The sequence below is a fragment of the Saccostrea cucullata genome, unplaced genomic scaffold (genome assembly GCF_032062105.1).
Source record: "Saccostrea cucullata isolate Sc308-1 unplaced genomic scaffold, CSIRO_AGI_Scuc_v1 ctg7031, whole genome shotgun sequence".
In the NCBI taxonomy this organism is placed as follows: domain Eukaryota; kingdom Metazoa; phylum Mollusca; class Bivalvia; order Ostreida; family Ostreidae; genus Saccostrea; species Saccostrea cuccullata.
Window position 1 is genome coordinate 2,556 of NW_026928314.1, and position 26,772 is coordinate 29,327.

Below are 26,772 nucleotides of genomic sequence, written 5' to 3' on the forward strand. Positions count from 1 at the left end.
TGGAGCAAAAACTATCAACTGTATAAATGTAACAAATATTGACATATTATGCTTAAAACATTTAATCATGATAAAAAACTGAATAAAACATTTTTTTAATTAAAGTTTGTCTAGATATTAAGCTGACAAGTCATTATTGTAAGATAGCCTGATTTTACTTATGAACGTTGCTAATTTCTTTATTTATGTTCCTTTAAGTTCTCCTGCCAAACGAATGAGCTTGTTTTTTGTTAGAAGCAGGAAAAAAAAAAAACATCATATAGAAGTGAAACATGTCATTTATTAAAGTAAATGACAAAAGAAGTAAAACACAGTTTACAAAAGAAAGGGGGTAAGAAAAAAAGGGGGTAAGAAAAGGGGGACTCAAATAGAGTATTACACATCTTAGGCAAAGTATTGCACGATTTGACCCCCAGCACCATAATGTCTTTGTAACTTGATGTACATAGGAAAAAGGGGGGTAAACCAGACTAGAATACGAATTCAAACCCTATGATCTTTCACAAGGTACAGTATTCATCACAAGCGCTTGACATTTTTAAGCTTTCTTTTCATAAATGAAAATATCCCCTATAAAACGTCAAGCGCCTGTGGTATTCGTGTATTTCAAGTCGACCCTATAAACATTATAAGATTCAAAAACATATACAAAATGTCTTAAACTGCTGTCTGCCATAAAAAGGGGTAAAACAAAATAACAGCCACAATCCAATCAGAGATTGTATCCACCCACATTTTTTTAATTAAACTCTGTCTAGATATTAATCTGACAAGTCATTATTATAAGATGGTCTGACTTTACTTATGAACGTTGCTAACTTTTTTATTTATTCATTTATTTATTTATCTAAGTTTAAAGTGATATCTGTAAATCCTAATAACAAATTTAAAAACTCAATTTCTTGCTTTATTTATTCATAGTTCTTGGCAATTTGGTTGATATTTGTTAACCATGACTTTTGTCGGCACATTAAAATACACCAAACACTGTACTGTAAAAATACTGAAAAGTTCATTCATACAGCTCAAAAACACGTTAAACATAACGTGCATTTCTTAATTTGGAAAGAAATTAATTAAATATGCATATTGGTACTTTGAATTAAACTTAAAATTAAATTATACTCGTATTATATGTATGGTGAAAGTAAATTGTTTATTTCTATTATTTTTCCGATTCTTTGAAATCCTTTTATCATTTATATTATATCACACACTTCGGTCCCAACTATTCTTTTGATAAAATCATATTGACATTTCTTTGACGTCAAGCTTTTCATCTGATGAACTTTCCTGTATAAGAACCGTTAATTTTTAATGTGATACTATCAGACTTTGACAAAATTAACCCAATCATCATCATAAATTTCAATCTGGACGTTTTACCTCAAAGAAAGACGAATAGTCCAGCAAGTATAATGACGTCATATTAGTTTTATATTCACAGAATTTTAACCCGCAATGCACTTATAATTGTCATTCGGCAGGAATCTGGGCGTATTTTGAAGGCAAAAATTTGATTGAACTGCCACATAAAATTTTAGCATTCTTTTGTTCTAGCAGCTAGGTTCCTGCAAAATGGGAAGAGGAAATATTTCCCAATGTGTGTTTTGATTTGCTTAACAATCCCTTGAAATATGACTAGATGAGTCATTCTGATAAAAAAAAAACGATAAAAATTCTATTCTAAAGGACAGGAAAGGAATATTCTTTTTTCCCCACTGATGCTTTCATAGCTGTAGATCTGTAGCTCGAGGTTAAAAAAATTTTGGGATGGACGACCAGATAAAAAGCTACATTATAGAAATGGAAGCTTAACTGTACAGCGAAAAATAAAACAAGAAACAACGCATTAAAACATGTATTGATGGGACAACCTTCAGAAGTACAATGCCCACCCGTTAAAATATTCATAGGTATATTTATTGCACACAAAAAAGTCCTTTTCAGATTTATTTTTCATTATACATAAAATATTTAATGACCATGTGTTCCCAGCATATCCTTTTACTACTTCCCAAAACAAAACTCTATAAGTACAAGTCAAGTATAAGGCGCGTTGGACCGAATTTTCTTAAATGGCAGTATACATTGGCGAAATTTTCGATGGTCCAGAAAGATAGTGAAAGAATATGTTGGAAACAAGGTTTTTAATATTTTGAGATGGAAGCTTGAATAAAAGGAGGAAAAAATCGAGAAAAAACGCACTTTTTGTGGGCAATAAAAATACACTTTGAATGTATGGCATAGTAGCTGACTGCCCTCTGGTCTTCGTCCCAATTTTTTTCAAAACAGCGAGCTACAGATGTGCAGCTTAAGTGCATTTAATTTTCATAGTCAGTAGGATAACTTACAAACTGAATTTGTACTCTGCATGGTGAAATCCCCTTGCGTGGACGATATCAATGGTATATTGACCATACAGGAGGTATGGGAATTAGGGCTACCGAATTATCCGCCAGAATCGTATTATTTACTCATCTGAAAAATCAAATATACATGACAAGATTATCAGAAAAGCGAAACATCAATTTGTACTTTTCAAAAAATAATTACAGGCAAGCAACTCTAACATATTAACGAGTACAACCTACGTGATAAATAATATTGAAACAAAAGGCATCATTATGTATTTCGTCTTGGTTCATTATCATTTTTATATATATATATATATATATATATATATATATATATATATATATATATATATATATATATATATATATATATATATAAAACTTACGTGTAAAACATGTCTTAAGGTACATATCAATGTCGTTATTTGAAAAGCTGGATTTGATTTCCCTCTGGATCAACAGAAGGAACATCAGACAGTCATCCCGGTAAATCCCTGGTAGAACCCGACACCCCAGCATTCCTCACCTATTAAAAGACGGGGAACTAATCAAGAGTATTCATCAAAAAAGCTATATACAGTAATATGCAACAGTCAGGTAGTTTTCGTCTGCTCTTCCCCCCCCCCCCCCTTTTGAGAATTCTACATATAAGAATTTTCATTTTGAGAATTCTTGATATGCCACAACTTGCAGCAATGCCACTGGAAGCTTCAAATTATACATACATGTATACTCGGTACTCAGTGTGATTGAGCAGTAAATCTTTTTCATGCCAGAAAGTTCAAAGTAGCCAGTTTTCAAACGTTCTTTTTTTAAGATCATCTGAAAGACGACTATTGACTGATGTAATAATTTCATGTTGCACGCAAGTATGTTTGTTTGTAAACGAAATGTGCATATTAACAACGAAAAATTAAGAAATATCCGAATTGAAGAAGCTTGGGTATTTTTAACTATTTATTTAAGTGAGATGGGTGGGGTAACAAAAACTATAATTCATAACGATGAAACAGAATGGTTTTTTTCGTTCATCATGTCTCCACTGGCAATTTAGTGTAACACAACTTCTTATGTGTAGAGAACTAAAGATACTTCTTTAAATAATTAACCTGATTGTCTCGCGAAGGGCTCACTATCGTATGGCCATAGTTACTCAGACCTCGAGTATTATTTGCTGAACACCATAACTATCTGCAGGCATTTGAATCTAGGGTAAATTGGGGTAAGTTGTACCACTTTTGCTGACGTATCGCTTTTAATCCCCAATTGCAAAACTTGACTGTTTTCAAATATACTAGTTTAAAAAAATTGAGTAAACAATTTTCATTAATTTCAATTTTTCTGCTTAGCTTCAATAATTCCGTAAATTATTGTGCAGGGCGATGTTGCTGTGTTCAAACTTAAACGGTAGTAGAAATTACCCCGACTTACCCTACTTGAAATGAAAACAATTGGGAGTTTTTTCCTTAATAGAAAGCATTAGGACCGCATGGAATTCCTACAAATATTTTAATAATGACCTGCTTACATATACCGATTTGATAAAAATTTTAAGAAATAAAATTGGCTCACCTTCAGATTGAATTGGAATATTACGACAGGCATTTAAACAATCGTAAAGGCTGTACTCTCCCGTTTGTTTCAAAGATCCACTACAACCGGTTCTTGGATAGTATCGGTCAAAATCACAAAGTCCTGTAAAGTAAGAAAGTTTTATATGATTACAAAACACGACATAAAACGATACCTCTATCGTATCCTCCAAAAAAAAAAAAAACCTGAGGCTTGCTTAGGAAGGAAATATTACATTTATATTGTAATACCCAACAATGAGAGATATCATTTTAATACATGAAAGCATACTAAATATAATAAAAATATAACAAAAAGGTTATCGTTATGATTTTCACATTTTATTGTTTTCAAAATTTTTTAAATTGGAAATATACCGTGTAAGTGGAAATATTTTAGCGAGGCGCAAATTTAGCGATTTGTACTTAAATACTTATCATTTTCTGGGTTGGATTGGGGCAACTTTATTGTGCAAAAAATGTTTGTGGAAGGTGATTTTAATCTATAGAAATTTCACTCTTTTCAGTAAAACTAAAAGAAGACATATTTTAACATTAGATCTAATGTCCACAGGAATTTTTACATTTTCTTTTAATATTTTTAATCCTTTTTATTGCAAAACTCATCTTCTCAGTGCCTTGTCCAATTTTATTCATATTTAATGGTTTTTCGCTGACCAGAAATTATAATTAGAAGAATATGTGTATCAAATGTTCACGTTTTGACATTTGCCTTTTTGTCATTTTGTACATTACATGTACAGACAAAAGTTAAGAGCACAAAGTGTGCACTGTCATTGCAAAATGTACATGTCAATGTACATTTTAGATGTACAAATTTCAATAGCAGTGGGTCTATGTACAGACTGATATGGCCATCGTAGTATTAGGCTCTTTTTTCGTAAAAAGTGAAAATAGAATAGTTGATCTCAATTATTATCATTTTGACTGAATCGCGTGTTAACCTAGCAGGACCATTACTGATTAGAGATTATTTTGTATAATGATTTAAAAAAGCATCCTATATAATCATATAGATAATATCTACAATGTATTTCCTTCCTCAAAAGAAGATTATAAACAACAGCGCAGTAGGAAATGACCGCTTAATCGCTTAAGATACTGGGGGCCTGAATAATGTTACATTATATCCCGCTTTTAATTCGATCCACAACGAAATTGTTTTTCTTCCTTCAAAATACTTAGCATTCCTACCTAAATTTACTTCGCATATAAAGCTTAATTTCACATCGCATCTCTCAGTCTTCCATTGTCCTGTTGACGGATTAATTGAAAAGCATTTATTGTCGTCTGCTACTGAACTTGGTGTCGTGGCGTATTTGTGATAGGTTACATTGTTGCAGTCGATCCATTTTACCTTTGATCCGTCTGACGAATCTATTTCATGTAATCCCGTCCATACATTTCCGGGGCTATAGAACGATACAGAAAATAATAACAGTTAAATCGTCTTTTTTCTTTATGTTTCAAAGAAATATCTGAATAAGAGAAGTAATATCGAATGATTTAAACTTTAAAAAGTTGGTGACGCCTAAAAACTGTATGCACACAAAGCTCAATCGCTTTAACATGATTTTATATGAAACTCGGTTAATTGGAGAAGAATAGAAAAACTCTACTGTGATAGAGGTACAAAGTGTGGTTGTGAAAAATTGATATCTCCATATCTTTTGGCAAAGGTTAAAGCTTCTCAAATACAAGTCAAACTCCAAGGTCAAAGGGTTGAAAAATGTTGTTACCCAAAGGAAGAATGTACGAGTATCTATGAAAAATAAAAAGCCAATACACTAACCATTAAGCAGTAGTTAAATGATCTACAAGACGTGTGGTGGTGTCCTGTTAGTATGCCAGTAATAAGCTTTCAGAATTTCATTTTCACTCAGGCAATCAAGAAGACGCTTTTCACTTTTATTATTAACAATGTCCCTATAGGATTCCTCATGCAATTTTACGTCGAAGCCATCTCACTTTAAGCAGATAGTTTGGATTGTTCTTTAAACGAGTAATAAGGATTCTGATTTCTCCGTTTCCATTACCTGCGAGTCAAGTGGGGGGTCGAAAAATGATTTGTTCAAATTCTAATTTGGGCTGACTTTTTTCTTTTCTCACTCTCAAATTGACAACGGATTTCCCGTTTTCCCAATCATGACAAGGTACACACAGCTGGTGTGACCGGTAGGTAGGTGATGCCCACTCCTCCATGGCACCTGATCCATCTCTGGTGTTGCGGAGGTCTGTTTTTGCTCTGCTCCTATTTTGTATTGTTTTATAGAATTTTGATCTTTGAATACTGTTCGTTATCTCCATATAATTATTTGCAAATAAAAAAAATATTATTTTTTTTAAATATAGTAAAAAAATATAAAAGAATACTTCATAACAGTCTTTAATTTCAACTGTGAATGAATTGATTTTTGGATTGATTGATTGGTTGATCGATTGATTTCCTTATGTTTAACGTTGGGTCAACAATATTTCAGAGATATTTCAGCTGAAAATATAGCTTTAATGACCGGTACTAGTATTTGAAAGGTACATATAGTATAGGGGTGTGTGAACTATTTTAACAATTTTTAAAAGTTTTAATAATTTATTTAACAATCGTAGCCTTACAATAATACATTTTCATCTTAAATTTAATTTAAACTTACACAATTAAACCCCACTGTTTTGAAGATATTTTTCAATGAAGTATTGTTTCGTCGGAAAAAAATTTAACTAAGGATGAACCACTTTGTTCACAGATTGTCTTTGCATCATTCCAAGACTTAGCATTCTATAAATTTGGGGCTTTTTTTAGTGGTTGTGAAAAAACCTAAAGATATTCAAATATAAAATGAATATAAAACGAAATGTTAGCATTGTGTACTTTGAATAAACAATGAAAACGATACTTATGGGTTTTTTTCAAGCAATCATTCCTGCAATAACAATTTTATTATTGCAACAAAAAGACATCAATGATATGCCATACTCGGAATCATGCATATGAAAATAAAGAAAAGCAATTTCATCAGCTTAAAATATTGATAGCCCAGAATCTGCATCGATAAATAAAGTAAAATCCATCAACATCACTTCTATAACTACAGAAGATGAAAAGATGCACTACATAAAAAATATCGATATTGCATTAAAAAGCTTCTCGCAAACTATCAATATTTTTTAAATATTTTTATAAGGTTTATGGGTAAATGATGTCTATGCAATTTATTTTTTTAAAAAACCCTATATCAATTTTCAAAAAACACTGTAGCAAGAAATCCCTCAACGATTAAAATTTTACTGATTATCAATATAAAGAGAAATTAGTGCATAATCTAAATTTTAAAGTCCTTTATGTTAATCCTTCAATATAATTCCCGTTTATTTACAATGACTGCATTGAATTTTTATTACAATACAGAATTACTAGGATAAAACAATGAACAATTATCTTCTATTTGATCGTTGGAATCATCTTATTCAAATACACCAACCTGAATGAAGAGTTTCCAAAATAATGTACAAAAGTAGAAAAGCTCTCGTAGACGTCATATCTCTGCAAACAAAATAATGAAGAAAAAACATTGAAATATCTATAGTAAATATTAGTTACAAAAAACGACCTTTTATACTTTTTATATATATATATATATATATATATATATATATATATATACCAGGGTATATATATACATATATGGTAAATCCTCTTTTTCTTTAGGAAATTTACAATTTACCAAAGGAATTTCAGCTATTTCGCATTAGTGAGATTTACGCAAGAGCATCTCTCGTATGTAAAAATCTAAAACGAGGTAAGTTATTGAAAAAAAAAACAAGTTGATGAGACGAGAATATCAGCAGCTCGTTTAAAGTCATCATTTTGTTCTATGGGGGTATAATGACCTTGTCAGCAAATACAATTTATCATGGAGTCACATGCTGGCTGACTTTTTCATACTTATTATTAGTCCCTTATTTACACACTGAATTGACGACGGATTTTCCATTATTTCCCGATCATGACAAGGAGCACACGCGGATGTGACCGGGGAAAGGAGATGCTCACACCTCCATGGCACCTGATCCCACCTCCGATGTTTTAGAGGTCCGTGTTTGCTCTTTTCCCATTTTGTATTGTTTAATGGACTTTTAACTTTAAAAGCTGTTCGTCTCATTTGCAAAATTATATGTATGGATTTTGTATCAAGCTACCTCACTATAAAATACCTTGCTTAACTGGATAATGTGTTCTTTTAAAACACATGACTATATAGACAAAATGACCTTAATGTAAATACTAGTAAATGAAATACAGTTATAATCAATTCTACATCACTGACCACCAGCTCAGTGAAAAGAAAGCTGATATCTTTCTATCATATATTACCAGTTAATTCAGAAACGCTTTTGCATCAGCCTAAGAAATGATCGAAAATATTAATAGTTACGATTTTTCATTATGTGATCATTTGAAATTAAGGGACATTTCTATGAGAGTTCTTAATCAAAGAAAAAATGCCCAAAAAATCCTTCATTTTGAATGAAGTAAATATATATGTATTTAATTTATCAAATGACAGAGATAAAGATTAAAGAAAATTTGTCCTGAAAATACTTTCAGAACTTTAAAATCTATAATACCATGTACAGTACTAGTGTATGTGCGTAGAAATTGGAACAATGTCATACATTTTGAAAAATATATTTTATCAAATATCATAGAACATTATAAATTCATGCTTTTATGATACCTATTTTTATGCATACGATAAAGAAAATTTTGACCAAAGAAAGACTAATTACCCATAAGCCAATACTCCAATGCAACCGTAAAATTATGAAGAGATTAATAAATTGAGTTCAATACACTTGTAAATTTCATAGAAAATCACGAACAAAAAATTAAAATTTAAATCATTCAAATACTTATGGCGCCTTTAATTCGTATCCTTTGATTACCATCAGTAAAAGAGAAGCACAATTATATTCTGCAATCATTACAGCCCTAGATCACTTATGTTTGCCAAATTCAACCAAGAATGAGTAGGTGCTTAAATGTTTTCCTTACAATCATCGTTCCTTATCCTTTCTTTTCTGATCTCGGTTTATCCATCGATTTTCGATTTATTGATTCCCCTGTAGCATCGCTCACAAGGTCGACAAACGTGGCCATGCCGAAAAGTTTGAAATGAATCTAAGCTATTTATGTTTTCAAATATTTAGTTTGAAGAGTTCAGTTTGTTGATTGATCGACTTTTTTCGAGAAAATGGTACTTTAGGTACCAAAGATCACAAGGAAAGAGCGACAGTGATTTTTTTTCAATAAATCTCAAATGGGATATGAACTTTTCCCGATTGTTTAAAGCCCGCTGTAAATTATCTATTTTTAACGAAAACGATCAAAATAGTTTCAAAATATTTGCTGCGAATTCTAATAATATGAACCTATGAACCTTGTTATCAGTATTTCTTCAATTTTTTTTATAGAATGGGCACAAAATATGCGATGTTTGATTAAACACATTATATGCCACAATCTTTTTCCATAACATGTGATTTTTTAATTTAATTTTTGTAATGTAATTTGAGATGTATAGTATTTTCTTTTTTTGTAAACAGGATATTATTTTCCCACATATCTAAACTTCTAAATGGTATTGGAAAGCTATAATTTAAATATTGGTTGCTTAACACGAAAATTTATGTAATAACTCAATGAAATATATCTTTTAAAAGATGATTTCAGCATTGAAAGATTAATCTGAGCCTTAATTCTTTTATGTGAATATTTTGTGTGTGTTTTTTCCTGACTTTTATTTAAAAATAACATTGAAAAATTTGCTTTCGATGCAAATAGTAAATTAACAAGCTAGTTAAGCTTTGTGATAAATGTAATGACTTTAACTTTTAAATCGTAAGACTCCTTTACTTCTGCCAGCAGTATACCTTCATCAACTGCATTCGGGGTCATTGTATAGATCTTGAATTTGATACGCAAAGTATAAACAATTTCTAAAACTAGGTAAGTTTTGGACAAACAAGTTGATGAAACAAGAATATTAGCAGCCTTTTTTTTGAGTCATAATTTCTTAAGTTCTATGGTGGATACAATTTATCATTTAGTCAAATTCTGACGGATGTTTTTCATACTAATTGTTATGCCATTATTTACACACCTAATTTTCTCGTTATTTCCCGATCATACAAGGAACACAGGACATGGGACGCTCACTCCTCCATGCTACCTAATCTCAGCTCTGATGATTTGGAGGTTCATATTTTTTAGTTTTTTAACTTATTTTTCGGTGGGTGGGGTATTTTCTTAAAAAATAATAAACCTTCAATAAACTTTTGTAACCTTTTAGAAAAAAAAAAAAAAAAAGAGAAAACATATTCAAAACACAAAAAAAAAGAATTGTTGTCTTATTTGTGAGTGGTCATTGATTGATTGATGATTTTTATATTGTTTAACGAATTACTTTATTTTTTCTTGAAAATACACCTAACTTTGTTTTCCCCCATTTTAATCATACATGTAATACGGAAGAAAAAATCCCTAAATATTCTGTTGCACAATTTGTAATTTTTTTATTTGGTTGTTTCCATGACTGCATGTGTACCGTGATGATGTAAATTAATAGTTCGTAATTGATTTATTAATTTGATCAGGAAAATTCCCTGTATAAGTCCTAATCCTTCGTGTTTTTTTTTGTTGTTTTTTTTTTTTCCTTTTTCTTTCTGACATTAAGTTTCTTAAAGTAAATTATGTTACATTTCAGTTGTATGAAAAAGAGGATGAAAAGAAAAAGCGAACTTGGATTTCTAAAATAGTGTGTTATTTTTGGGGTGTTAAGAAAGTTCGTTCCGGGATAAATATTTTCAAAAATTTCAAAGTAGTGCTTAACTAAATAGATGAATTTTCAAGTCTGACAAAATCACAAGAGTGTGCTTTAGATTTATAGCAATTCATTTCTAGCAGGAAATTATAGGATTTTTCTTCCATATGAAAATATATATATAACATCTTTAAAGCACTCGAATGATAGAAATGCTGGTCATTTTGAGTGTAATTAAAGGATAATTTACTGTTGTTTTTTTCATAGCTTATCTTGCATCAGACAAGCTGATGAGCGTATGTATAAGAACGATAGATCACTTTTTAATAGAATAGGTTTGTCATTTTGGAATTTTTACAGATTTGAAAATTTTTGCATAATATTTAAAGGGTGTTTTGATCTGTGTGCTTAATGTATGTCACAATTATGCGTCATCCCAAATTTTTTTGAACATACATAATCTTTTTTTTTTTCCCCCCCCCCCCCCCCCCTTATTGATTTAACAAAAGACAGTTAAAACCTTAACAGTAGCAAGAATGGACTCTGTAAACAAAAAATTTAAAAACTGTAAATATCTTCTCATAGTATTTCTTTCTGAAAATAAAAGAAAAATTAGAACGAACTTTCTTAAAACCCTTTATAAAATATGCTCTGCTTTAATACAACAATACGGTTTACGTCTTTCAAATAATTATTTATGGATCCAGAACCTAACTTGATTTATTAATAACTTGATCTTACTTTTATAGAACAATGTTTTAATTTCAATCATCAATTCCCTCTTTTTTTCCTTTACATTTTATAAATTAATTCTTTAACAATCAAAAAAGCAAATATACTTTGTAAGGTACCCATGCATTAATTGGATGAATGCGATCAAACAGTGTTTTGTAACAAAACAACAATAACTATTTAAACATGCCGATAATGAAGATTTAGATTTCTTTCATATCTTAATTCTTTAAGAAAATAAAGTGTGTTATTATACGTGACCACATTGATCTTTATTTCATAAGATTCTTGGATGTGTAAAAAAACGTGTTTCAAACTGTCAATGTTAATTCTAGCTACTGCTGTATTTTAATGTGAATATGGAATTTCCTTTCTCTCCTTCCATAAATTGACTAAATTAACAAAATAGGAACATTATAAATCAACACCTGGTCTTGATTTCTTCATCTAAATGAGAATTATGACAAAACTAATGTGACATAACTATTATGCTGATTGTTATAGTAGTTGAATGAATTTTGAAATACAACATATGAAATAATCGTCCTGAAAGTTCATTAAAAAAATACTGAAAGCAGAGCAAAAAACGGACCTCTAAAAGTATCAAAAATGGGATCGGGTGCCATGGAGAATTAAGCATCGTTTTAAATTTGACGGTAACGATTAGGATAATATTCGTCCCAAAGATAGATTGCATTTGCTGATAAGGGTGTTAATTTGTTCGGACTTTGTTACATGTATAAGTTCGCTTTTATGTTTCAAAAAAACTTTTAGTATTAACGGTCAACATCCACGCTCTCCTCTTTAGAAGCCCCACTCCATTTATTTATAAAATAAATGTTTGCCATTTCTAGTCCTATCTTAGTTCCAGGGTTACGTTTTAAGGACAGATGATACAAACAAAAAATTGGATGCCTGGATCGGTATATATTTTTTGGCATAATTTCATTGCAAATGATGCAAATAATAAATTTCTAGAATATAAAGAAATTGTAAACCTTCTGTGGTTTTCAAAAGTCTACCCTTCTGAAACAATCCTTATTAATCTATACAAATATTTTTCACTACAAATCCCATTTTTGTGAAATTTGGAATAAAAATTAAAAACTACGTGGCAAAACTTTTTCATTTTACTCACTACAACATGACCCAAGTTGTTATTTTCAAATTTTTTTGACAAAATTTTGTTTGTATCATCTGTCCTTAAAAGAATAAAAGGAAAAAGATTTCACAGATGATATTAGTCGAAAGACAATAACGGTTATGCTGAAAATATTTTGCTTGGTTGACGTTATGAGGTATTTATGAGTGCGTTAGTTAAAATCTAATGTTTAAATGTTCTTCAAATATTCTAGTATCCCTTTTGCACAGAGTCAAGTTGTGCTTGAAAAAGAAACGACGCAAAATGTAAAAACTGCAACGACAGAAAATGTCATAAACAGTCTTTATGTACCCTAATAAATTCTGCAACATATAGTCGGTGCAAATGGTCTAATAAGTATACAAAATATTCTACAAGGTCATAAATTTAAAAGGCATTTGCAAGTTCACAAACAGCGTAAAAAAAACTAATGGAAATTTCCCATTTAAAGTGTTTTATAGTTATAAAGCATTAAAAAAAACTGGTGAGAGACTTTTGACATTGTACACTCATTCTTTCTATTATATATACAAAGTAACTGAGAATACAAACAGAATGTATCAGTTCTTTTAATTACTAAATGTCGCCAATATTCTCTTGTCAGTTCAATATATTTCGAACCTTAGAGAACTGCAAAACAGTTTTACGCGTGAATTCTTAATACTACATTTCATGATGTCCTATAAGAATCAATTATTCAAATTACAGTCAAGCACATTAGATTAGAAGAAAGGAAGTAAGATTTAGTAAATTTCCAAATCACTCAGTTAATAAGATTTTAATTGTCCTTTTTAATACCACAGAAAGAGGAAATCGTTGTTATTTTATTGATGGGGACGACCGTTTTAAACTATTTTATGTACTTTTAATCGCCCTATGGCAAAGGATCAAAGGACCACATAGGCAAATGTAGAGAGACATTATTCATTATACTTGAGTGCTGTCTAGGATTTCAATAATCTGATACAACTTTCCAATGAATTAATTATAAAAAGATATTACATTCTGGTATTTTCTGACAAAATTAAACGAAAAAATATTTTGGGGGACTACATCTGCTTTTTACATTTTGTGAAATTTGATATAAAGTATTGGGTTTTAAATGTACATGTTAAATGGACATTATTCTATACGGCTTAATTTGTATTGAAACTGTACCTTCTTCTTTCAGTTAAAGTATTGGGTTTTAAATGTACATGTTAAATGGACATTATTCTAAACGCTAATCAAAACTTGCCCCCCTTTTCTTCGTATTTCTCTTTAAAAATATTTTTAAATTAGTATATATAAAAACTTACCGGTAATAGTCTCTAATTTATGAAAAAAAAATCCTTCGAAAATTCAGAGAAAAATTCCCACATCAGCACCTTGAAAAACATGTTAATGTAGTTATTACTTTACATATTCTTTAAAGACAAATGAAAACAAAACAATTTGTACATTAAAACAAAAACATTAAAAATCAAAGAAAACAAATTAAGTGGTAAACCTACCTAAACCTCTTTCTAAAGAGAATAATTTGTTCCCTTTTCTTGCCTGTGCTTTTTAAAATGCCCGCGTATCGATTGAAAGATGTTAATTCTGACGGCTATACTAATCGATCTTAATGAACATCAGTACATGAAGCACTGCCTTACATATTAAAAGAATTGTCATTAATTATAATTAAACTGATTTCTTCTTAAGGAGGCTGGGGGTGTCCCCCCAAAAAAAACCCCACCAGATACAACTTATTTTTTTAGATATGATATCTTAAGCTATTAAGTTTCATTTGGCAAAGAAAAAATTCATATATTTTAGTTATAAAATTTGATCATTTTATATATCTTTAAATGGAGCGCTTGGTCACAACCATCCAGTCCTCTAAAAATTGTTAAATTTAATGTTGATATCCCCACCACTTTTTCTTTAGCGAGAATGATGAATGTTTATATTCCTTTTCTTATCTGTATCCGTCTATTTTCTTTTTTAATTAAGAAAATCATAATAACGTTATTTTGATATTTCATTGTTATATTATCCATCGAGAGTTTTCTGTTGCAATCGATTTATTAAACGTAGAAACCTGTATATTTCTTCTCGAATCAATGTCCCATGCATACAAATGAACTCATTAAAAGAAATAAAAATGAGGACGAAAATAATTTATAATCAACAAAGAGTAGCCCGTGTGTCGCAGTGGTTAGGGCGAGTGTCCTAGATTCGCGAAGTAAGGAGTTGATCCTAAGGTCGCTGATTTGAATCCATTTGCGGGACTTGAAGACCGCTCCTTCGGATAAGACCGCATAAACCGAGGTCCCGTGTCGCAGTAACTGTTGGCACAAAAAAGATCCCTTACTGGTAATATTAATGCTCAATGGCCCTCTGTGCCGAGTATAGGTCTACCATTGACAGGGGAGTCTCGATTTGAATGAAAAATTGTAGAAAGAGAAGTTAAATAAAAAAAACCCAAATAAAAACAACAATTTAAAAAGACAGTGTTTAATGGCTCCAATCTTGATCAAGTTGATAATTAAACTTTTAATATTTAGGTGTTACATTTTGTAAATGCAATTCTTTTGATTTTAATGCAAACGAAGTACATGACAATGCTATCAAAGTTTAATTACAACTGATAGATGTAGAAAACATTATGAATACATTGATTGTTAATAAGAAGTGTTTGACAAAATTATCAAATACTCCTTTATAGATGTGAAATATGGGGTTATCACAATACTAAGTTAAAGAGAAAAAACATCTCTCATTTCGAAAATTTATTCTGAGTATAATCAGTATAAACTTTATAGCGTATGGTAAACCTGGCAGATATCATTTATTAATTGATTTCAAAGATAGCCTAAGGATAGTGTAACGCTTCGGAACGCCTGCCTTGTGCTGAGAACAAAAACTTCGATGTAAAGTTTTATAATTTTATTCAGTAATACATGAACAGCGAAAATAAATAACAGTGTTTGAAATTCACAAGTCTCAACCCTTGGGAGAAAAGACAAAATCAGTACAACTACTGATATAACTGGGCAACTGGCACTATTTCCAGTAATTTATGATTTAAGTAAATTCCCCCGACCAAAATAAAACGTAAAGGCTCTCTATAAATGACTTATAATTAATTTACAAATAAATATTCCCGCTACTAGTTCAACTACTAGCACGCAGCAGAAATATTTCCTAACTCCTAAACTGGGCTAAAGAAGATAAAATTAACTAGTTCACAACTAGTAATTATGAATAAAACTAGTACAATTACAAGTAATATAAATTTAGCCTAACCTAACATTTAACATTATGTACTTCAGTCACACAGATACTGAAATATACACACCTTAAATTACTCTGGACAAAAACAGCAGACCTTTCACTACGACGCAAAGAAAACGAGAGAGCAAACGATACTCAGCATCCGAGTATTTATAGAATTAACAAAACCCGCAATAATTCATAACCAATCAAAATTAATAATTCCATCCCGTAAATAATAATCATCCAATCAAATATAATCATCGTCCCGTAATGAAATCTCACTCTCGTACATCGTATGTGAAATTATTACAATACATAAATAAATTAAATAAATTCATAAAACATAAAGTTACACTTTTAAAAGCTCATTTAACACTGTTTAACATTTAAATTAAAAGAATTTACAATCAAATCTTCCGCCGAAATAACTCCAGTAAAAATAGATCACCGTGAGGCATCACGGGAAAATACACAAGTAAACAAAGTATGGCGGCGGCAGAAGTTTCAGTGAATCCTGTGTGCTCGAAGACGATAAAAACGTCGATCACACGACAAATAAGGTGACTTTAAGACAATTCTAAATTACAACACAACTTCATAAGTACCTATGTACAATTAAGCCAACAAAAAGCGTGTAATTAAATAACAAGACGAAGTCTGACATTCAACACATCGAAACACAAGAAAAATAACATAGATCATCGCTGCATTTAAGCAGTTGTCAACCAACATTTAAGACATAACTCTCACTGGACATTTCAACATTCCATACAAGAATTGATGAATGAATTGAAAGTATGCATGCTTTAGAAAAATGCCAAGATAAAAAAATGAGATTCAAGAAAAATGGGGGAGGGATCGTTACAATAGTTTTATTTTGGTGTAACCTATTTTATGCGTAGTTCTAAACTGCCTGTAAAACGTATACGTGCAATGAAAATACTTAAGTATATAGGAATCGATGGTGTGCTTTTGTTTAGAAAATTTAATATCAGAATATTTTACTGATGTATGGTTTGAAAATTGATAAATATATCATGTTTATTTTTAAATATATACTGGTATACCATTTTATCGAATGCCATATACGACAGCCAACTGCTTACTGTCAACTGCTGACTGCTTACTGCCACCTGTCAACAGCTTACTGCTAACTGCCACACATATTTGAATAATTTTTTTTATATTGATATTTATGCGAATGTTCAAAAAAAAAAAACAGGCGCGGATCCAGGACATTTTTTCCAAAATAACTACCTGGTAAATAGTAAAATTAAATTGATTAAATGACCAATATGTTTATCCTATTTAATATTTATTATTCAATATATGCGATTGATAAATTACATATTTTATTTGTTTTCTTATTTGAGATAGGTAATAAAATGACTACTTTCTGCTTTTAATCTTTAAAAGAATACTCTCCCCCCACCCCCGGAGACAACAAAACCTTTGAAGAGAGAAAAATGAAAAAAAAAAATGTTGTTTTGCAGGGAAAGATGTTTTAAAAATAAGTTTACATTTTTCATTATATTCTACAGCTAAAAATCTCCTCAAATTAAAGATGTATATCTCTGTGTGTTATAATGTTTCACATGCAAATACTGTATCTTGGGGGTGGGGGGGGGGGGGTATTTAAAATTTGTACAGTCATGGGTTAATGTATAAACTAAACGAACTAAAACTGATCTAGACCCTCCACGTAGAAAACGCCGATAAAACATTTATATCTCTTTGTTTTTACAAATAAGACATGTTTTACATGCATAGGTCTAGAGAGAGAGGTCCGGACCACCCCTCTGAAATTTGTAAAGTTATTTAATGTACAAACTAATTATAAACCAACTAAAAGTTATTCAATGTATAAAATAAATCAACTTAAAGGGACCTTAGAACTCCCCCCCCCCCTCTCCCCCGAAAACGCGGTTTCTTGTTAAGTTGGTATTAAAAATGTCATATACATGAGGGTATGACGCATGAGAACCCCCTCTCCCAGGCCGAAATAAATTTTCACATTAAGGAAAGGACTTAAGTTTACGTTTTTTTTCTTGTCAAGAAATATCTGGGTTGGATATTTTTTTAACATGAGTGACCCTCTTGGAAAAAATGTTCTAGATCCGCGCCTGTTTTTTTTTTTTTTTTTTTTTTTTTTGAAAATTCACATAAATATCAATATAAAAATAAAATTTTATTCAAATATGTGTGGCAGTTAGCAGTAAGCAGCTGACAGTTGGCAGTAAGCAGTTGGCTGTCGTATATGGCATTCCATACCATTCCCCAAAGTGTAAAATGTAATTTAAAGAAATTAAAAAATGATCGAGAAAACAAAAAAGATCTGTAAAACATTAATATGAAACATGACAGTCCTGATTTTGTTGTCCTTGAACAGACCAAAGAACTTGTAAAAAAAAAATGACTAAATAAGTCTGTTTATATTCTTATTTCCTATCATTTTTTTTTATCAAAAGCTCGTCTTAATTTAGAAATTGTTCGGAAGTAGAACATGCTCTTTCATATCTAATCAATTGGGAGACGTAAACATGTGCAGATGATAAGAATATACTTATTGCTATATAAGTAAGGGAAGTTCTGCGAAATTCATCACTTTACTATAAAGTTTTGTTGTCAGGTTACCATTGATGTCTTTTCTAGTAAACCATCTAATAAAAAACAGATGTGTCAGACTCTAATGAATCTTTTATTCATGCTTATAAGTAAATGGGATATATCGCGCCGAAGTATGACTGCAAAGAGTAATGGCAAAATTGAACACCTATTTTCGTCGATACATCGTATATTACATTTGACTAAAGAGGCAAAGATGCTTGAATTTCTGATTGGCAATATCTATGTGATTTTTCGGAAACCAGGTCTTCAAGAATATGATCGTTATTTCAATTGTTGAATATTGAATTGATTGGTTATGAAGATGTTATTTATGTATCTATAAAGAAAATCTATTCAATGAATCCCATATGAAAGAAGTAATTTGATTTGGCCTGTCTTCAATCGCAACATTAAGATATATCTACGACGTTTTATCAATTCTTATATCAAATTGTTCATTTGATTGTAGTTTATTTATATCTCTTTGAATGATTCTAACTCGAAATAAAAGACACAACAGAATTTCACATGAGTATTTCATATATGAATAATTCACTAAAAGAGACGTTATGCTATCAACAAATATTTATGATACTATAGTAAACGATAACCACCTTTTTCTATCGTCAACTTCCCTCAAGCTTCTTTAGGCCATTAACATACCTGATCAGTTACCTATAGGGTTTGCCAGGATTTTGAAGTCGAATCAATACGAGCAAACTCTATGTATAAACAATTTCTAAAGCAAGACAAGACTCGGTGAAAATTGATTGTTAAACAAGAATATTAACAATGTGTTTAAAGTCGATTTACATATCGGAGTTGATTTGATTAGAAGACGCTCAAGAATTTCTAAAAAGGTCATCGACAAACAAGTTGACGAAATAATAATATCAGCAGTGTCGTTTAAAGTCATCGTTTCGTAAGTTCTATGCTCCTATTTTGTATTGTTTTATGGATTTTTTGCTCTTGAATACTGGTCTTTATCGCCATATGTTTCATCCTTCATCGATACGTGAAATTTGTTTGCAAATACAAATTAGTTAATTATGGGGGACAACAGCTCGTATACAAACACTCTAATTTACCTGCTGTTTTAATATCTTATTGAAAAGATTTCTTAAAAAATTTACATCAATGAGTAGACGAGAAGAAAAATGGATTAGGAAATTAGTCACTGGCATTCCCTATACATGCAACGACAATGTCGATAGTGTAGGGAATCTTTCAATATTATGTAGTGTATTGTGCAATTTTAATGTGATGGAACTTTTAAATTATACACACAGATGGTTAAGCGTACTCATAGGCATCAATCTTTTATTCACAATGTCTCTTGATCCATTATGTTAAGTTCCCATGTCGCAGTAAGTGCTGAAACGGAAGAAGATCCCTCCCTGCTCAATAGCCGTATGTGCATATTATAGGACAAAATTTGCAGCTCTCCACCGGAAAGTGGTAGCCTCTTCCAAATCAGTGAAAAATTCTGAGAGGGACGTTAAACAAAATACTAACAAACAAACCATTATATATTTTTTATTACACACTTATAGTAAATACAGGTTTTTTGCATATGCAATATGGCTGACGTCACAATAGATAACCTATATCAGCCCTGCAAATCCATATCAGCCCTGCAGGGCTGATACGGGTATTGTGACGTCAATAACACGCCCTTAAATAAATTAAACCACAAAATAGTACTAGTGTGATCATACACAATTTTTGGTGGGTTCATATTCTTTTGATTTAAACTTTTTGAAAATAAAGGTTAATCTTAATTTACAAATATATGTAATACAGGTAGATTATATTCAAATTACGGATCGAGTGCATTGAAAAAGAAGTAGAAACAACGCCAAATCGTATGAGACAATAGACCATGTACATGTATGTAAGAAGTCCATGCGTGATTATTTACTTATTTTATCAACTTAATGCATCCTGTATTTCATTACTAAGTATGTAATAAAAATATTAATAAATACCCATTTCACATCACATCCTGTATCAGCCCTCGAACCAATATAGCCCTCTTTGGGCCCTTTGGCCCTCTGGCTGATATTGGTGTCTCGGGCTGATACAGAATTTTGATATGGAAAAGGGTATGTATTATTCTCTATATATCAGATTACGAAACTTTATAAAAATTCCTACAAAGATACGGGTTTCAGAGTGTAACTCTTTTCTTTACTCCTCACTCAAGTATAAAACAGGAAAAAGAAACTTCAGAAGTGATGATAACAATATACATGTATTCAGGAAAAGGTGTAAATCAAATGTGGATATTTAAAAATTCCTTGGAACTTTTGGAGAAGTTAAAATAACAAAATTCATTTAAAATCAGTGAGATTACGATTATCAACTCTATATAAAACCCTTTCTTATGATAAATTAAAGTCCAAGAGTTTTTGACATCAACGACACCTGTTTTTTTAATAAAATGGAACTCCTTAAGTCATTTTATTTAAAACATTCTTATTAGTTTTCTGATTTTGATTTTAAAAAGATGCTTCATCTCTGATTGACAATATATGTGTGGTATTTCAAGACCATCCCCAGGATCATGAAACAGACACATTTTCAATTGCGTCTAAATTGTTTATTGATTATTGAATTTATCTCAAAATTTGCATGAAATATATCTAAAGATAACGGAAAGTTTCAAACTCAAAAGTCCATTAAGCAATACAAAATAGGAGCAGAGCAAACACGGACCTCAAAAACATCAGAGGTGGGATAGGGCCCTGTAGGAGCATCCCCATTGGGGCACATCCGCAGTGTGCTCCTTGTCCTGATCGGGAAATAATGGAAAAATCCGTCTACAATACAGTGTATAAATAATGGAATAACAATTACATGTATATGAAAAACCATACATTCGACTCAATGAAAAGGGATTTGTTGAAAAGGTCATTGTATCGACCATAAATTTTAAAAAATTGACTTTAAACGAGACTGCTAATATTCTTGTATAAGCAACTTGTTTGTCATTAGGTAACCTCGTTTTAAAATTGTTAATACGTACAGCATGTTCTTTGGGATGAATCTCTGAGAAATGTAAACCCATATGCAAGTCATGAAGGTATATTGCTGCATAAGTAGGGAAGTTGGGCGATTGAAAAGTTAAAGTTATCTCGTTTGTCACAAAGCTTGGTTGTTAGATTACCATTAACGTTTTTCAAGTACACTATCTAAATATGAAACAGATGTGTGAAAATCGGTGGTATCTTTTATTTCTTGCTCACCAGGATATATCGTATCGACATAAAAAATGGAAATAACCATTGCTAATTGACAAAAGGCCGTCGAAAAATTAAATGTCGAGTTGAAGGCCACAGCAAGTGTTTTTCATATACACCTATAAGATTTTGGACAAATTCTGCTTCATATGAATACAAAAAATCTCTGCTTATAATGGGGCGTAATTGGTATCCAAAAATTCCAATGATTTTTTTAAGACCTCTCTCCAAAAACCACATAAAGCAACATTTTTTTCAATCGATATTAAAACATATTTTCTTGGACCTCCACAACATTAAAGTATAATATAAAGATAAATTGGGGAAAAAACTTAAGATGTTTCAAGATCCCAATCAGGCTTGGGGTAAAGCCTGTTCCCAATGCCTTGTCCTCCAAAAATCTGTTAGAATTCCATGGATATTAATTGCGCCCCGTTTTAAGCAGACCTATTTTTTTATTTAGATTTGTTCAAAACCTTATAGGAGGTAAAGAAGGAAATACTGTGATTTTCAACTCGACATTTAGATATACTGCCGACACATTATCAATTTAAAGTTCATATGTCGAAATGATAAATCCCAGTGAACTTGAAATGAAAAACATTACAGTCTGGTCTGACACATCTGTTTCGTTTTTTTAAATTTTCTGCCAAAAGACTTCAATGGTAATATAACAACAAAGCTGAACGGTATTTGTGATGAATACCACTTTTCCATCCATAACTTCCAAAATACACTTATCAACTGCATATAATATTGATATTGATATTGATATTAATATTGTATATATTTTTAGGCCTCTTAATTTGATTATTGTTGTTTTATGCCGAGTTGGTAATATTTCTGCCATATTTCGGCTTAGGCCTTAATTGTCACACTAAATTATTATCGGCCGCAGCGGCCGATCTATTTGTGGTTGTGTTAGAAAGTGCACATGGGGAAATCAGACGTTATTTTTGGATTAGTTCAGTTAATTAATTTTTAAATTATATGTATAAAATCATGAGTAAAATATTTTAAAAACTTGCTTTAAACTAAATATTAATTGTTGTTATTATGTTTCAACTTCATTATCATTTCTCATCAGATAATTGACAATTTATGGTTACACAAAAGAGTCAATAGGTACTCCCCGGCCCGGGAGTGTTTAAGATATGAAAGGAAATCGTCATGATTTTCCGGATAATAATGACGTTGTAAAAGTGCATGGTTATTAAAAATTGAAAAGTTGTTCAATTGATATGAATATGCTTCAGCTGCGAATGACTGTGTTTTCTGAATTTTAAACCGCGCCTTGCAGCAGAGCCTGAATTCTCTGCAGAAACCAGTGACATTATCACGTGACAAAGATCCAGTGTATTAGCACGTGGTTCATCTTTAGAGGCTTACATCTTCATTTTGATGACAATAAATTCTTATGATTTATCAATGGGAACGACTTTACTTTACCGGTCCCCAGAAAAACGCGCTAAAATGTAGTGTCGCCGAAGGCGACTTCAGTATATATGAGATCGCGCGAGCGATCGAAAAAAAATTTAAAATACGAATTTTTTGGCCTTTCGACCCCAAAATCGAATTCTACGGTTAAAAGTTTAGTTTAAATCTTCCTTTTTAAACGAGGTTTTTAAACTCGTTCGCTGAAAAGATTAATAAATATTGTTTATTTATGGGAAAAAAAATTGACAAAGAATAATTCTGAACGAAGCGCTTGCGGCGCATGCTTAGTGTCATTTTTTTTCGGACTTAGGCATTCTTCCATGTAAACAAACAAACGAAATGCCGTTAAAGCTGAATTATAATCTTGCAAAAATTACAGAAACAACCGATTTCTTAACTTATCTAAAAGAAAGGGGGTCAATAACCCTAATTTCTCGGATGGTATGCAAGGGCTACAGTTTAGACAAAATCTTCGGGGCAGATGCTAGACTAACCCTAATCTATGGAACGCCATCACTGCCTTATAGCATACAACTAATAGATGCATTTATTATGTCAGTTTATGATTACGTGATGTGAACATATCTTTACGTTATGTCCATTTTTTATGAGATGATGTAAATATATCTTAACATGATGTCAATGCTGCATTACATGAAGTAACTAACTCCTTTTATTACATTTTTACCCGTGAGATTAGTAATTTACCCATTGAATAAAAATAATATCCTGTCACAGTGTGAAAGGATATCAAAATGATATCCCGTCACAGTGTGACGAATATCAGAAGTGCGGGAAAACTCTCGATTTCCCTTCCAATAGCGAAGATTGCTGTAAAAAAATCTTCCTTGACCTAATCTAAGATAGATGAAAATAAACCATTCTGACAGCGAATAAAACTGCCAAAATTGCCAAAAACATGTTGCTAAATCCATAAATACAATGTTTTCACTTCACTTAGCTATGACGTCTCAACCGCTCAACTATGACATCATGTACCCTATGACTGTATTACAAAAAGACAGAGGCAAGGGAAAAATCAAAGATTTTTTTTAAAAATGTAATAAACAAAAATTTCAATGTTTTGTAGTTGAATATGGAATTTATTTCACTCGTGAACAGGATTTTTTGAATTTTCACTGTGCTTCGCACTCGAGAAAATTAAAAATTGCCCCACTCGTGAAAAAAATTCCATTTCAACTAAAAACATTGAATATCCTTATTCATTATGTCAGCACTTCATAACTTGAAGTAAAAAATTCATTATGTGAAGTGATAATGTGTTTACATTGTGTTAAAACTTTATTACGTGAAATGAATGTTTCTTTACATCATTTCATTTCTTTAATATGTGAGGTCAAAACTACCTCAAGTAAATTGTGTTTTATAATTAAACTTATCATTACATGAAGTCAAAAGCCCATTCCTTTTTGGGAGTGTATATTTCTTTATAAAGCATTATTACGTGATATGGATTTATCTTTATTTTACGGCGAGGGCATCATGATGTGAGGTGAACACATCTTACCTTTATGTCGGTGCTTTATTACGTGGTGTAAAAAGTGTATAACATAATGTGAACATATCTTTATATTATATCAATACTTTATTACATTATGTCAAAACTCCATTCCGTGATGTGGATATATAATTACGTTATGTCAACTCTTTCTTATGTGTTTTAAAAAATATCCTTATATTGTGCTAACTCTTTATCATGTTGATTCCAAAAGTTCATTACCTGATGTAAAAATACATCATTATCTCAAAGCTGTATATCTAGTATATAATAAATGTTAGACCGTGTGTTAATGACTGGAAAGGGGGGGGGGGGGGGTTCCTGATTATTAGGAAAAATTACAGGACATAATATCCCCCCCCCCCCTTTTTTCCCAGACATAACTTTACTATAGAAAATGTAATGTTCATTAAAATTGTCACCCCCCCCCCCCCCACTTCTTGTTGAAGTATACACTGTACTCCGCTAAGGGTAATGTAATATATCTGGGGAAAAATGGGACTGATTGAAGTTGGACCCCTCTCCCAAATAGGATTTTGGGCTTTGGGCTTTTTTTTCTTGGCTTGTCAAGTTTTTTGGGGAAATGATTTTTTTTTTGGCTGACCTCCTCTTTCAAAAAAAAAAGATGCTACGTCACTGGAGTTAGTAATTTTTTTTAATCATTCCAGGGGCCCGAATTCTATTAAAAAATCTACCATGCTATCTAAATCAATTGAATATGCCTTAGTAAGCATGCATGGGCACATATCAGTGGCAGATATGGGAATCCTGAACAAGGAAGGGGGGGGGTATATGGTTGGAGACCAAGGGCGGAAAGGAGAAGCTCTCAGGCTTTATAGTTTCATAGAAAAAAGTTTTCAACTTAATTCAGCTAAACTTAAAGGAAACTAATGCAATGTCCTACAAAGTTTAAGACTTTTATAAAAAAAAAAAAAAAAAAAAACAATTCAAAATAAAAAGAAAAAAAATGATTGCTGCACGACTCATAATATTTGATTTATTTAATTATCAGATACAAGTAAACACCATTGAATTTCGACGTGACTTTAATTCACAGTCGCAGTGTAAAGGCTTTGCATGTTTCAAGATTGTCAATCATTTTTCGCTTAAAGTTTTATTTAAAGATGTCAAATTCCCAAATAGCTGAGAATCTCTTCTACGACAGTTTTCTCTCCCGACATTTTTAGTGCTTGCGGAACGCGGAAAATACGTTATGCTCATATAAAGGCCGAGGATCCCGTGTTCGCATAACGTAATAGTGAATCGACATAATGTAGAAGAGTGCGCACAGTATGGTATAGCTTTTCACATCAGTTAATAAAAACCAAGATTGTCATGAAAAGTAAACATAACGAAATGCAAGCTGACGAAATAAAATTGTAGTATGTGAAATGTCATGAAGAGTTGACATAATGTAAAGAAAAGTTAACACGATGCAATAGTAGTGTGGGTTAATGTTATAAAGAGTTGACATAATGTAATGGAAGGTTGACACAATGCAATAGTAGTGTGGGTTAATGTCATGAATTGACATAATGTAATGGAAGGTTGACACAATGCAATAGTAGTGTGGGGTTTAAAGTCATAAAGAGTTGACATAATGTAATGGAAGGTTGACACAATGCAATAGTAGTGTGGGTTAATGTCATAAAGAGTTGACATAATGTAATGGAAGGTTGACACAATGCAATAGTAGTGTTCTGCTATAAGGCAGTGACGGCGTTCCAAACTAATTTTAAAAAATTGCGAGAACTAACCCTAATTTCTCGGATGGTGCAGACTAACCCTAATCAGTCGAATACTTGTGCGGCTAACCCTAATCTCTCAGGTGGGTGCAAGACTAACCTTAATCAGTCGAAAAGTGTGCAAGTTTAAACCCCTTATAGTTGAATGACAAAATGTTACGCATAGTCCAATGAGCTCGAAGATCTTCGGTTGGGCCGGTAAAGTCAAGTCTCCCTTCAATGAGTTTATTACATTGATGAATCCATTCGATGAGCAAATGCACTAAATTTCTATTATTTTTTTTTATTATTTATTTTGTTTTAAAGGCAGTCTGATATAAAAGGATCACTATTTCA

At 31.4% G+C, this 26,772-nt stretch overlaps 1 long non-coding RNA gene across 1 annotated transcript; it reads right to left on the reverse strand.

Annotated features, from left to right (window-relative positions):
* Window positions 1-2,840: 2,840 nt before the first annotated feature.
* Window positions 2,841-5,244, reverse strand: LOC134277167 (uncharacterized). The gene is made up of 3 exons (XR_009994203.1): window positions 5,144-5,244; window positions 3,930-4,052; window positions 2,841-2,883 (listed from the first exon to the last, which is right to left on the reverse strand). It is a non-coding gene; the product is annotated as an uncharacterized LOC134277167 (long non-coding RNA).
* Between the last annotated feature and the right edge of the window lie 21,528 nt (window positions 5,245-26,772).